Consider the following 12,869-nt stretch of genomic DNA (forward strand, 5'->3'; position numbering starts at 1 on the left):
GTTCTCCCCGTGTTCTGGTGGTTATTTTGAGGCGTACTCTCATCCCATCCCACCATCAACGTATGTAACATACAGTCACTGGCCACTTTGTTAGGTACACCTGTGTAATCTAATGCAATCCAGTAGAACGGCTATACCATGATTTTTTCCCTGAAGCTTATAAATTTTCGGTTATTGTTGACATTGTCTAGAAAGTGATGATTCTACTTTGTTTATTTTTGATGTCATAGTGAATGGTGGTAGTGTACTGGTTTGGCCTCCTAATTTTGTCTAATTAATGGGGGACTAAATATTAGCAACGCTTTACAATATATTGCACTCCAGTACACCAGCACCACCCACTATGACCTCAATAATAAAGTAGAATAATCACTTTTCTGACAATGTCAACAAAAACTGAAAATGTAAAAGCTTTGTAAACGTAGAATGTGTGGCATAGCTGCTGTATTAGATTGTATTAGATTGCACAGGTGTACCTAATAAAGTGGCCAGTAAGCCCCACATTTACACCACCAATCCATGCCGGCTCTGAGGGGAGCCTCAGCCCGTGGTTGCCTCTCTTCTTGCTCTCTCTTCTTCCAAAACCTGTAATTCTTCCTCTGTATATTCTGGCTTCTTCTCAACAAACTTGTTTTGATGAGGGGAGTAACTGCATTAAACATACACTGTTTGAAATCACTCCGCCCAGCAAGTAGTGCATGTCTGGAATGTAGTTCCGGCGGTGCATTTGGCTTCAAAACAACTCTGTCTCGTAATATTACTTCATTATTTCATAGCGTGGTGAATGTGTAAGCTACAAGTTGTCCACAAGAGGGTTTTGGAGTCATTTGATGGTGTATTTGATTAGTTTTGAGGGAGAGGGGGGGCTGTACCGTTCACCTCCATTTTGTGCGCCGAGCAGCAGACAGCTCTGCCCCACCGATCTCAGAACAGCCGGCACTGATGATTAAAGGTAATGTACCTACTCATATGACTATAGGGATTAAGGCAATAGGCGAATTTGCCAAAATATCGAACTATCCCTTTAAGTGTAGCTTTCGATACCATTCATCATAGCATCCTTCTAAACTGGCTCCGTACCAATCCAAACATTTAGACTCAGTTCTAACATGGTTCAAATCCTATCTGACAGGAAGTAACTATGTTGTGTCCCTGGGTGAGTCACTGTCTTACAAAATTGAAGTCAGTTGTGGTATCCCCCAGGGGTCCATCCTGGACCCACTCTTTTAAATCTGTATGATGCCGCTGGGAAATATTATTAGAGAGCATGAAATTGATTTCCAGTCCTATGCTGATGATACTCAGCTGTACATATCATTCTCTTCATATGATACAAGCCCAGTTGAAGAACACTCTTGCTGTATTAACCAAATTAATAATTATGTGTCCCAAAATTTCTTACAACTCAATAGGGACAAAACCAAGGTTCTATTCATTGGATCAAAGAGAAAGCAAGTTCAATTTAAAAGTCATTTACAAAAGTTGGCTGGGAACAAAAAGCATGAAGCAAAGAACCTTGGTGTCATCTTTGATTGTGACCTGTGTTCTGAAGTAAAAAACATCACCAAAAATGATTTTTTTTCTTCTTAGAAATATTGCCCGTTTACAACCTCTTTTATCTAAAGACATCAAAAACTTGTTCATGCTTTTATTTACAGCAGACTTAACTACTGTAATGTTGTAACATTTTCAGGCCTCTCGGAGAAGTCTTTAAACAAACTACAGACGGTCCAGAATGCAGCAATATGTCTTATCACCAAGACAAAACGTTGAGAACGCGTCTCCGGTTTGAAAGTCTCTACATTGGCTTCCCGTTCATTTCAATTTTAATTTGTGTGTGTGTGTGTGTGTGTGTGTGTGTGTGTGTGTGATCAAATCTTATCTTGTCTTTTATGTGTACTTTCACTTTTTATGTAAAGCACTTTGAGTTGCGCTTGCTGCATGAATATGGAAGCGAATCATGAAAATTATTTAAATTAAAATGCATTTGCAGAAATGCTTTTTCATTTTAAGAATGTGGCTGCATTATTTGACTCATAAATAAAATTAATCATCAATCATCTTATTTACGTTTTAATTTTCTTCTTCAAGACTGTTCATTCTTTCACTTACTTAAAATGAGTTGCACTTGCTGCATGAATATGGAAGCGAATCGTGACCATTATTTAAATTAAAATGCATTTGCAGAAATGCTTTTTCATTTTAAGATTGTGGCTGCATTATTTGACTCATAAATAAAATTAATCATCAATCATCCTATTTACATTTTAATTTTCAAATGTTTGTTTTGGGTATTAGTTGAATATTTCATGATTTAGTTAATGGCTCATTATTTGATAAATACATTATTTACATTTGTTGGAATGAGGAACTATAAGCTGCTTTGTAGTGTTTGTTTACATTGGGCGGAGTGATATGTGTCAATAAATAGTCAGTTGTCCTACTTTTCTAAATGGACATTAAAGTATTCACACGTTTTCCTCCAGAGAAGTTGTCCCCATGCTGTTATTACCCACGCTACCCTATATACCGTATTATACAGTTAATGCTACACCAGCATTACAATAGTTTTCTACGGCCTCGAAAGGGATGTTGATGGCTGGTCGTCCTCGTCCCCTTTGAGGCTCCACAGCATCCAGTCATTCCGGGACTGAAGAGAGGTTAACTAAGGCAACCTCATTAACGTCTGAATCTGTGATGGCAGAGTATGCAGCCAGGCTCTCTATGACCTGCTCAACTCGGTCACGGGCATCAGACTCAGATATAATATTAGAATCCACCTGGGCAGCTAACAGTGTTTGCACAATCTCAGGGAGCACCATGATCTGTGATGCGTCTGTATATCAAATGTGCACAACGCCCCCTACCGTATTAGATGGGTAACACGGTCAGCACGGAGCTGAAGAAGAGCGGCTACTGACATCACTCTCCTGCGATGCTCAGATTGCCAAATCATTTTCAAATTATGGGCACTATTTTGCGGGGCAGACCACGAAAATGAAATAGCAATGTCCTCTTTGTTTTCTTTTTGATTATGGCATAAAATGTGCAGTCTTGAAGAAGAAAATGAAAATGCAAATATGTTGCTTGATTATTAATTTTATTTATGAGTCAAATAATGCAGCCACATTCTTAAAATGAAATGCATTTTCTGCAAATGCATTTTAATTTTCAAATTTTACATTTCAAATTGAATTTTGGTATCTATTTGCTGGGGGATATTTTGAAAATTAAATCTCAAATGTCTTTTGCTTTTTCATTTTAATTAAGTGAAAGAATGAGCAGTCTTGAAGAAGAAAATTAAAATGTAAATAGGATGATTGATGATTAATTTTATTTATGAGTCAAATAATGCAGCCACATTCTTAAAATGAAAAAGCATTCCTGCAAATGCATTTTAATTTAAATAATGGTCATGATTCGCTTCCATACATGAACTGTGCTACACAAATAAAATGATTATAATTATGTATATAAATATTATTTTGATTTTTTTTTTTCTTCCCCCATTTGTGATGCCCCCTATGATTGCCTACGCCACACGCCTGCACTGGGTCCCCTGTGTCTAATCACCCTGCACTATTTGTGTATTTAGTCCTTGTACTCCCTTGTCTCCCCTTTGTCGCCACTGCTTGTGAGAAGTATTTCAGCATATTTCCAGATTTTTCCATTGTTTTAGTGTTCCTGCTTTCTTTTAAGTTTGGCTCTGTTGCCTGGCTGTTTTTGGACTACATGCTGTAAGTTTATTTTTTCAACATTAAATCATTGAATTTTACCTGCTGCCTCCTCATCAGTGTGTCTGTGTTTGGATCCAAACCTGCATTCCGAATTGTGACACGTGTTGACAAAGACAAGCATGGCCCAGAAATTTGACATAAGTGAATGAGCTGATCGTCTGTCTGATCATCATAAAAACTGTTGGTCATCTTCTCAAAGCAAGTGTTGTAAACTGTCAAAGGTCTTGATTCTTTGTAGCTTTCAGCTCCGAACAGTCCATGCTGGCTTGAGGCCTAATATGGACATTTGCGACTAGATTAGATAGATAGATTTTGTAGATAGTAGATTTTGAAAAGAAAAGATCTACTGCTTTTCTCCCATTCTAATTGGTATTTATTTATTTGACTACTAAAAAGGATTCTGAACTTATGAATATGAATTCTGAATATCGTGGATATGGTGAAATACCTGTGCTTGCATTTAGTTCTGGAGTGCACACTTTCTGTCTTCTTCTTGTGTTCCCCCTGTCTTATGTATAGAGTTGAAAAAAGGAAACACATCCTGTAATAGTCTTTCACTGATTTTTTATTATTATTATTATTTCAATTGAGCCTTAACAGTAACAGTGTTTCTTTCCCCTGTCTGAATGTAAAAATTATGTAAACTACAATCAATGAAAATATCAGATCTAACACAGAATAACAACAGACATCATGTTCCCTGTCATTTTCCATAACGTAGACCAAAGGAGTTGAGGTTGTATGAAGACACATCTTGATGTTTCTTGATGGTCTGAGGGAAGATCACCTTTGAGATCCACCATCCTGACCTGGGAAACTTTCCATCAGCTGAATGGACCCTGTCAGCAGGTAAATTCACGGAACTCTTTGCTGATGGTGGTATTGATGCATGGCTTAAATCTCTGAGAGCTTTGAGTACTCTCTGATCTGAAGAACAAACAAGACACAGATTTCACAGAACCTTTTTGACTAAGTTTATTCATAAATGCTTACATGACTAGGATTGTAAAGCTAATAAGTCAGAATGTAAATTGAGAGCAGAAAACAAATAGTACAGTAAGATAACTGAAATCAATACTTTCAGAGTAAATTGAAAGTGTAATTTTAAAAAAGGGAGAATAAAACTTTGCTTTCATTTATTGGCTCTTCAATAGTTTAAGCTCCTCAACCTTGCTACTCTTTCAGTTGTGGCACTTAACTTCTTTCAAAGGGCACTCTGCCAATTTTACACATGAATATTTGTGTATGAGAGTACAACACAACCTGTTAAACATCTGTAGGATGTCTTCTGTGCCTCTAAAAGACCTTAATCAAATCTGACAAAATAAACTCGATGAGTGATGTAATCAGAGTTGTCACACCTTAGGCATTTAGACTATCAATGTACCACAGAAAATCTGTCTGAAAAACTGGAGTTGTAGACTCTGAAAAATTAGTTTAATGATGTGATTTGACTTGAGAAGACTTAGTTAGTCTCATGAAGGACTGTATAAAGTGCATGATGGGAAGTGTAGGAACCAGTGTTTTTGGATGCTGTATTCTGACTGAGAAATGCCAGTCAGCTCATTAGGGGTTCAAGCACAAAGGCTGAAACGTGAAGCGACGTCAGAGGCAGCTGATCATGACTGGATCACCTGTCAGTTGGCTGTAAGAGCTGTAGAGACTTTTGATGGAGTTTATCAAAATAAAATATTATACATGTATGTAGACTAATTTGCACAGTTATCAGTGTCAGAGCAGCAGTGTTTCCTGTCTCTTTACCAAAAACCTGCACATGAAAAACCTGTGGTGTGTGTGTGTGTGTGTGTGTGTGTGTGTGTCTGTGTGGAGGGGGGTGTTCTTCCAACACTAAATTAATAAATACTAATACCATAAAGTATACGTCAATAAAATACAATAAAACCCTAATTATTCAGCAATAAATCACAAACTAAAAATCCAGTATGGTACTAACACAGCACCTGACCCTGATGGTATTCTGGGACCAGGGGCCTATTGCACAAAACTAGGATAAGGATTAAGCCGGGATATCTTGGTTATCCTGGCTCAACTTATCCGTGATCCGGTTGCACAAAAGCGGGATAGTGGAAGGCGAGATATGTTATGACATAAGTTACCAGGGAGATTTACTCTGTGGAGCTAGCCTGCTCCAGACCAGGCTAAGTTCCAGGATCTATTTAATCTCATCCCTTATCTTAGTCAGCAGTCACCACAAACGGAAACCAACAGTTATTCCACTGCCCACTGGACATTGTTATCACATTCAACCAGACCCACTGTCATTATTTAAACATTTGTGATCATTAATTGCAATCATTTTAGATAAATGATGATTTTAGATGATTTTGCAATCATTAGATAATTTACAGTTTCCCATAGACTACAGTATCTCACATAAGTGAGTACACCCCTCCCATTTTTGCAAATATTTCATTCTATCTTTTCGTGGGACAACACTATAGATATAACTTAAAGTAGTCAGTGTACAGCTTGAATAGTAGTATAGATTTACCCTCCTCTGAAAATTACTCAAAACACAGCCATCAACATCTAAACAGCTGGCAACATAAGTGAGTACACCCCACAGTGAACATGTCCAAATTGTCTTGGTGCTCTTACAGCATGTGTGGCACCTTGGTGAAGAGCATCAAGACAACTGTCCCTTGCCTACAGTCAAGTATAGTGGTGGCAGCATCATGGTTTGGGGCTGCATGAGTGCTGCCACCACTATACTTGACAGTTGTCTTGGTGCTCTTCACCAAGGTGTACACTGACTACTTTAAGTTATATCAAAGTGTCATTTCTATAGTGTTGTCCCATGAAAAGATAGAATGAAATATTTGCAAAAATGGGAGGGGTGTACTCACTTATGTGAGATACTGTATATATAAAGAACACATTCCATATAAATATAAATACACATCAAAGAGTAACATGATGTCCCTTTATTGAATAAGGATAAATCAAAGCAAGTAAACCATCAGCTCCTTTCAAAACTGAAGTCACACAGTGACTCTACAAGATAGAAAGCACGGAATCAAAGCAAATTATACAACACAAGAATAAATACACATTCAAAGGTCTGTATATGATACATCCCACATGTCTGCACACTGAAATAAATGCAGGACAAATCCATACACAACAAATGAACAGACAAATGAATGGACACAGTAGCCTCCCTGCAAGCTTGTATACACACAGTATGCAGCACAAACAACATAAGAGGCCAAATCGATTTAAATTGAATAAAAAAACACAAATTCCTCTGCCACTGCAGGACATATTTAACTGAAATTCACAGCATGCGTCTCTGCCACTGCAGGACATATTTTACTGAAATTTAAAGCGTGCATGGTAACTAAAATAATTGAACACATATTGGTCCCTGACCAGCTGACCACTGTCGTCATCAGGGAAGATGGCAGGATTGTCCCAGTCCATGTGTGATGGCACTCTGGGGGCCCTCTCCTTCCTCAGGCAGGCCACATTGTGGAGGACAGCACAGGCCACAGTGATGTCACATCCCCTCAAAGGGCTGACCCTTAAGTGGTTAAGACAGTGAAAGCGTGCCTTCAGGAAGCCAAAGGTCATTTTGATCCTGGCCCTTGTCCTGGCATGGGCAATGATTATAGGATTATAGCAGAGGAACATGGAGCATGAGGAGCAAAGATAAGATAAGGTAAGGTAAGACAAGATAAGATAAGATAAGATAAGATAAGATAAGATAAGAGCAACTTTATTTATCCCAAAGGGAAATTCAATTAAGTCAGTGAGCTCATCTATTTATCAAAGAGTTATACACTCTGATGGAGTTACATTTACACAATTTCACTCACATCTGCAGTCAATTTCACTTAGAATTTCAACTGATTCATAATCAGAGTACAACTACGTTTTCGTAGATGTTAATTAACTATTTGGATTGTAATTGTGATGGTATTTGTGCACTACTTACACAATCAGGCGGTCTGCAATACTTTGCCATGCTTTCTCTCGTTGTTTTACAACTGCGGCGGTGTTGCCTTTCTTTTTGATTTGATCCTTTACCTCTTCATAAGCCTCCATGAGGATTTCTGCCTCCGATGGGGAAAAGTACACCGCTCTTGTTGCCATGGTGAATCGGTGATTCTGTGATCAATGGCTACACCCTAATACACCGGGCACCAGGACGAGAGAGAGAGAATATCAAAAATAAAACATAAAGTCACTGACTTTGATTCTCTGCCTGATCAAACTAAAATGCAACACATCCTTGGAGAGAACAGAGTCAGCAGCTTAGCAGCAGCAACATATGTCAGGTTATGCCAAAGCCTGAGGGACAACCATCACAACACCTGACACACCTGTCTATATTTACAGTCCTTGTAACTCACAATCTACATTTTTCTTTATTCATTTTTTTTTCTATATTATATATTGGTGTATTGTATTGTAGATTGGTGTATTTTGTATTATATATCATATATTTAATCTTTTTTTTATAGTTTTCTGACTTACTTTTATTATTGTACTTTATTTGTAAATTTTAATGTCTTTGGCAATATTGTTAATCTACAGTCATGCCAATAAAGCTTATTGAATTGAGAGAGAGAGAGAGAGAGAGAGAGAGAGAGAAGGTGCCTGGTGTATTATTGGGAGCCCTCCGGCAGACTTTTAATGCACATTTCCCAATGATTCAAATCACATCTTGCTAACTCGGCCATTCTGGATGTCACTAACTCGGCTTCTTCTCCGGAGCCTTTGTGCTCCACTGTCTCTCAGGTTAACTCGTATTGCAGCAGTGCCTGGATAGTGTGACGTGTATGGTTGTGCTGCTGCCGTGGTCCTGCCAGATGCCTCCTGCTGCTGCTGTTATCATTAGTCATACTTCTATTGATATTATACACATATGATTATTGTCACATATGTATACTATCAGATTAACATACTTTCAGCATATTGTACCACAGTAGCCAGAACTATAATTATAATATTATTAGGAGATGCCTCCTGCTGCTGCTGTTATCATTAGTCACACTTCTACTAGGCCTAAGTCAGCCTAACTAGGGGCTGGTACAAGGCAAGCCTGAGCCAGCCCTAACTATAAGTTTTATCAAAGAGGAAAGTCTTAAGTCTAGTCTTAAATGTGGAGATGGTGTCTGCCTCCTGGACCGTAACAGGAAGATGATTCCACAGGAGAGGAGCCTGATAGCTGAAGGCTCTTGCTCCCGATCTACTTTTGGAGACTTTAGGGACCACGAGTAACCCTGTATTCTCCGAGCACAGTGTTCTGGTGGGATAATATGGCACTATGAGCTCTCTAAGATATGACAGTGTTGGGGTCAACATATATTTACCTTACACAGCAGCACCGAAAATGGGAACATAAATTCGGGCTTCACATGGAGGCACCAAATATGTTGGGATTTAATTGACTATCGGAAGTAATTAATGATTATTATTAATAATTAATAATTATGTTAAATAATGTGACTTAATTAACATTAAATCACCTCGTGGGGCACCATTCCCGTAAAGGGAAAAATGATAGCTAGCTAAAGATATCAGTCTCATAAAATACGCCAAACTATTAATTTGGAGTTTTGATTAATAATTAAATTAATGACAACAACCAAAATTAACAGTAACGCCTGAGGGATTTCGGAGTTCTTGACGCAGCAGAGGTTGACTATTCATTCACTCTTGTGCAACATTAAACAGACAGCAGGTATGATTCCAAAGAATTATATTTATTCACAAACTAGCAAAGCAAACCAAAACACACAAATTCTAACTAACTATATACAAGCTTGGTTTTTGACCTGTCATCTTTCTCTCATGTAGGACACTTGAGGAAAGTTACAACGCCTCGACCAATGTGATATTTACTCCACAGTAAAGAGGTTGTTTCACAAGAAATTAAGATTTTGCAAATTATGACACTGGGTCCTAATCCATAGGTTTTATAATTACTTTTGCAAATCTTTTCATTTATTTCATTTGTACTTTTTGTAACCTTTTAATATGGATGTTTTCATGAATGCAAGCTTTGACTTAATTTTGTTAAACTGTTTGTGTAATGGTTAGAATTTTTGTGATTAAAAAGTGGATCAGACAAAATTGACTTTAGAGTAAAAGCAAATTTTCTGAAAGCTGTCATTCATCAGTTTCCTGTGATGACTGGGAATATACCCAGCCAGCACACTCATGTGGGGCCCAGATGGGCTCCACCAGGGCTGATATGTGGGGCCCAGTCTGGCTGCCCATCTGGGGCCCAGCTAAATTTGTCCTCAGTTTCCATGGAGGCCCCACGTGTGTTAGCCCTGATGGGCTGATGATGGGCCCTTGCTGGGCTTCATGTGGGTCCCACATGGGCAGAACTGTTTTTCCCCATGTGGGTCCCACAGATTTTCCCTTACATGGGTTGATGACGGGCCCTTGTTGGGCTTCATACAGGTCCCACGTGGGCAAAACCAGTTTCTCCCATGTGGAGCCTATGGAGTTTTTCATGGGTTGGTGATAGGACACAACTCAGTTTTATGTAGTGTTTGTGTGGAACACAGCAGATGAATATGGACTAAATCACATTCACATGGATTCCTAATTACAAACATATATATATTATATATATATATATATATATGTATATGTTTCCATCCAGGGGGTCAGTGTGGACATTGTAGAGGACTATAAGTACCTGGGGGTACACACTGACAATATACTGGACTGGGTTAAGAACACTAATGCTCTCTACAGGAAGGGCCAGAGCCGTCTCTATTTTCTGAGGTGACTGAGGTCCTTCAACATCTGCCAGACTATGCTCAGGATTTTCTATGAGTCTGTGGTGGCCAGTACTATCCTCTATGCTGTTGTGTGCTGGGGCAGCAAGCTGAGGGTGGCGAACGCCAACAGACTCAACAAACTGATCCGCAAGGCCAGTGACGTTGTGGGAACAGAATGTGACTCTCTGATGGTGGTGTCAGAGAGGAGGATGCTGTCTAGGCTATGAACTATCTTGGACAATGTCTCACACCCACTCCACCATGTGCTGGTCAGGCACAAGAGTACTTTCAGTGGGAGACTCATACCACCAAGATGTACCACTGAGCACCACAGGAAATCATTCCTGCCTGTGGCCATCAAACTGTACAACTCCTCCCTCTGAGTGGCCCTGAGACTTTTTCACACACACTGCAAAAATCCAGTGTAACTTGTGCAATAACCCCATTTCACCCTGACTGTATATATTCTGTTTGTGTAAACTTACAATATATATATATATATATATATATATATATATATATATGTGTGTATATACACATTTATGTTTTTTAATAATTCCTGTTTATTAAACTATATATTTGTAAATACTACTGTTTAGATTTCTTATATTTTCACGTATCTTTCCTTTCTTGCAAGGAGCACCTGTAACATAAATAATTTCCCCTCGGGGATCAATAAAGTATTTCTGATTCTGATTCTGATTCTCTGGATTCTCTGAATCTTTTGATGATATTATGGAATGGTGAAGTTGAAATCCCCAAATTCTTTGCAAATGTGCATTGTGAATAGTTGTTCTCAAACACTAAGGCTGGCTTTACACTACCATGTCTTGATGCCCAATTCTGATTTGTTGCCTATATCCGATTTTTCCTGACTGCTGTTTTCATGTTCTATTCACCTTATTTTTCACAGAGACATGGAGGCAAAACAGAACGCAGCCAGCTTCCGTTTTTTCGTGCGACACTTCCGGTCCAGCACTCTTGACCACTGCGTAAATGTCCCATGGTATTTGCTACAGTGACATTACTGCGTGCATGGAAATGTTGACATTACTGAAAGCAATTTTTAGGACTAACTTTAAATATTTGAAGTTAATCGTTAAAGAATAAATCACCTTGAAAGCCGGCGCTGCTCCACATAATTTAAAAGGTAACTTAGCCTACACAGAGCGGTGGAAATGTCCGTGCAGCTGCAGATGGGTGCGGCTGAATGATTGATAGGTACATGCTGATTCGGGTGCTATCAGAGCCGATCCGCGCATTACTATGGCTTAATTATCAACTCAGTCAATAAAAACAACCCGTCCTGTGTTAGGAGTGTATGTTGTTGACAGAAAAAAAGATAGAAAAGCAGCGTACACCTCACATATTTATTTCTCACAGTCAGTGTTGTGTGTAAAGCGTTACTTTGTAACGCGTTACAGTAACTTAACTACTTTTATTGGGTAAAAAGTAGTGTAACGCGTTAGTACTGAAAATATGGTAACGGAACATAGTTACTTTGTCAGTCGGGCACAACGTTACTTTTCCTGGGGACAGATTTGATGGTGGCACTGCCTGTCTGCCTCAGCTGCGCACTAGGCAGGAACTGTGACAGTTGCCATGTCAACAGTACAGACAGGAGCGCCAAAATCAAGAATCGTATGAGGAATATGGAAGATACACACGCCTCCTCGGATTATTTTAACGGTTTGTCAACCGAAGACAGGTTAGCTTACTGTAATAAGCTAACAATTAGCAACGGAGTGAGGTTTCCTGACACGTACTTAATGTCGGGTCAGTGGGTCACCGACCCAACGAAATGGCCTAAGCTACAGTGGCCGGATATTTTTTTATTTCTTGTGGAGAAACCCAGTATTTATACACATGAAAAACTCAAGGCATATAAATCCCTTGATGTGTATAATTTTGTACTTTGCGGTCATGTCCAAGATATTGAATACCGGGATTTATCTGATGGTTTTTGTGCTCTACGGACCGAAGTACTGCCGAGCCAGCGACAAGGACACAAAACAGTAACGTTAACTAATGTACAAGACCTGGGCGATTCAAGTCGACCAACTACATACTGACAGCGAACTGCACTTGTATGGCTGGGTAAGTGTTGTTTAATGTAACGTTAACCTCGCTAGTCAGACCTCAGACATGGGCAACATACGACCCTGGAATCTCAAAGGAAATCAAAACGACCCCCAAAACATCAATAAAATGCAGCATTGTGTTGACAGAAAACAGAACAATCATAACCTGCCTACCTTCCTGGCGCTGTGTGAACGGCAGCCTGTTGCAGCAGCTCCTATTTTGTGTATTTTAAATTGCTGCTGTGACATTGAAATTTCCCCCCGAGGGGTTAATAAAGTACCTACCA

General features: G+C 39.1%; 1 long non-coding RNA gene across 2 annotated transcripts in view; it reads left to right on the top strand.

The window, feature by feature from the left end:
* LOC125886128 (uncharacterized) overlaps positions 1 to 12,869 on the top strand; it is a 48,958-nt gene that overhangs the window by 18,014 nt on the left and 18,075 nt on the right. Inside the window, exons 2-4 of one of the 2 annotated variants that reach the window (XR_007448985.1) lie at positions 4,459 to 4,586; positions 7,154 to 9,447; positions 9,564 to 10,968. This is a non-coding gene — a long non-coding RNA (uncharacterized LOC125886128). Of the gene's footprint in view, positions 1 to 4,458; positions 4,587 to 7,153; positions 9,448 to 9,563; positions 10,969 to 12,869 lie in introns of those variants that run through there. The other variant, XR_007448984.1, reaches the window with a different exon arrangement.

This window comes from Epinephelus fuscoguttatus, linkage group LG1, assembly GCF_011397635.1.
Source record: "Epinephelus fuscoguttatus linkage group LG1, E.fuscoguttatus.final_Chr_v1".
NCBI classification, from domain to species: Eukaryota; Metazoa; Chordata; class Actinopteri; order Perciformes; family Serranidae; genus Epinephelus; species Epinephelus fuscoguttatus.